We start from the raw sequence: 2584 nt of genomic DNA on the forward strand, positions 1-2584 counted from the left end.
TCTGCTCTCTTGTAATATGAATAGCTGGTCTACCTGGACCACCTAAAACAGAATCATATTCAAATGCATCAGCATAATGTTTACTTTTACATCTGTTTTTCTCTGCCTATATCTGAATATCCTCTAGAGGTGTCCCTGTTTCTACTAAGGGTGACACTGCATTTCACACAATCTATACATTTATTTCTATATACATATTTTTCTATTGCAATTACATAAACACAAAGCTTTAAACCTTTACAGCAACAAAGTGTCAATCATACGTCTAATGGACACAGAAGGTGATATTCTAGAATACACAGAATTTAAAAGAAAATTTATATTGCCTACAAAGACGATTTATATTTTTGATCAAGGCAATTCTGGTAACCATGATAAATTTGGTCAAAGGAATGATTCAATAATCTGATGTAGCACCGATCTTCCCCACTTTTAGATAAATACAATTTTACGGATCTCAAATTCAGTAACAAAATGATACGAGAACATATAAATAAGGAAAGTTTCCCTCTCCCAGTTAAGAGGAATTTAGATGAAAGAAGTTCATTTTAAAACAACAAATAATATCTATCCCTGTGCAACATTTCTTAAATTTAAGATTTAAATTTGATGTTGGTGCTTTTGTTAGAAAGACTTAGAAACACAAGAACATCTTTTTTACAGTTGTTGTGTGGTTTAGTCTTTTTGGGAAAAGATTCATGATTTGTTATCAACAAAAAATTTGATTCCTAAATAAAAAGACAGAAATTTGGAATTTTAATGTAATGTTATATTCATTATCGGAAAATGATTTATTCTTTAAAATGTCTCCCAATTTCCAAGCAAAACGTTTTCATGACTCAATTAAGTTACTGGAAAATCAGAAATCCTTCAGGTTTTCAGATTTTATAGCAGTAGACTTTAGCTAAACTCCTGTGTTACTTGTTTTATTTTGTTTTTCTATTTCTATTTTTTCCTTCTGATTCTTTTTAAATGTTTGTCTGTTTAAGTTTATATTGTTTTTTATCTTATAAAAACCGTTATGAATTGCATCTGTTCAATTGTACTTTTCTGCTCTTTGAAATAGTATTTTGAATTTGTTTAAATAAAAGTAAAAATAAATAAAAAGTAAGTGTGAATCAGACATGAAGCGGAGGTGCGCTTTTATTTTCAGAGGAGCAGAAGGAGGGTGCAGTAATGCCTCGCGCCGTCTAGCAAGTCAAAATCAAGAGCTAGCTGGCTTTGCTATAATTTCCGAAGAGGCAGAAAGCTTTACCACAGTATTAAAAACTGCATCTGGTTATTACCTGAACCGGCCCGGGCTGCCGAATATTCATTGTTTCCAGATCGGACATGAGTCGATATTCACACTTTCAGCTCCTCTAAGCCGTTTTTAAGGGCGTTGTGTGCGTCGGCAGAAAGATGATCAGAAATTCTTTCCAAATTTCTCAAGCATTCTTCAAGAACGCGCTTTTCTTGCTCCCGGCATAACCCATCATGAAAAACCCTTTCAATATTGTGGCATTTTCTCACAATTTTGTCCAAAACTGCCATTGAATCTTCAGGCAATTGTTTGAACAGCTTAGTACAGCCAATTAGTACAGCTTACACGCAATCTCTTGCTTCAGATATCTAAAATTGCAGTACTGACTAGTCATAATTACGTTTGAGATATCTTAAATTATAATTACTGATGTGTGACGCTTTAAATGACGAATCCGGTGACGTAATTTGAGATATCTTGAAAGGAATTTTGACTAGTCAAAATGTGATTTAAGATAACTTGAATTATTATTCTTGCTAATCAGATTGCAAATAGAGATATCTTAAATTACCGTTCCAGATAGTCAAAATGTGGTTTTGTCGAGTCAAAAAGTATTTTAATATATCTGGAATGTAATTATGGATAGTCAGACGAAACCGAATTTATGTTAAAACGGCTTGCCATACCGCTGAAGTTTATCTTCTGTGGTCTTCTGCCGTTCAGAGTCACTCTGACGTCAAAGCTGACTGTGGTTAATGGCGTCACTGTGCTACATTTGTTAAAATCAGGTAGGAAATCATCTGAGGCAGGAAGTTTGATATGAACCGGAACATGCTCCAGTAAATCGGTTAGGATGCTATTTTTTTATACAATATATTTTGCTTAAACCTTGAGAATACATTTTATTATATTTGGACTAATGCAACTAATCCTACCCCCAATGTGGAAAATGGAAACTTCGACACTTTTTTGAGCGCCTGAACGTCTCACCAAGCCCTGCTGGAGGAAGCGGTTCCGCCGCCGCTAGCGATGCCATGTCCCGTCTCAGCGATGAACCCTGGCTCTAGGGACGAAATGGAGGCTCAGGTCCGCGATTCCTTTTCTTGTCTGTGTGATTGAGAGGCTGGCCGGTGGTGGGCGGGAGCCCCGGGTCTAGGTGAGGACCTGGTTCCGGGTTTGATAGGAAGTGTAGGCAGCTAACAGGTCTGAGGGCTGCTAGAAGCTTACAGTTCTGAGGAATGCCAGCGGCTAATAGGTCTAAAGAATGCTAGCAGCTAACAGGTCTGATGTCTGCTAGAAGCTTACAGTTCTGAGGAATGCCAGCGGCTAATAGGTCTAAAG

At 36.7% G+C, this 2584-nt stretch overlaps 1 protein-coding gene across 1 annotated transcript in view; it reads left to right on the plus strand.

The window, feature by feature from the left end:
* Nucleotides 1-2116: 2116 nt before the first annotated feature.
* Nucleotides 2117-2584, plus strand: part of LOC107101967 (SNF-related serine/threonine-protein kinase-like) — a 27341-nt gene continuing 26873 nt past the window's right edge. The window contains exon 1 of the mRNA XM_015401068.1: nt 2117-2329. The gene's annotated coding sequence lies outside the window, so the exon portion shown is untranslated. The remainder of the gene's footprint in view (nt 2330-2584) is intronic.

Source organism: Cyprinodon variegatus, unplaced genomic scaffold (assembly GCF_000732505.1).
Source record: "Cyprinodon variegatus isolate N-32 unplaced genomic scaffold, C_variegatus-1.0 Scaffold1179, whole genome shotgun sequence".
In the NCBI taxonomy this organism is placed as follows: Eukaryota; Metazoa; Chordata; class Actinopteri; order Cyprinodontiformes; family Cyprinodontidae; genus Cyprinodon; species Cyprinodon variegatus.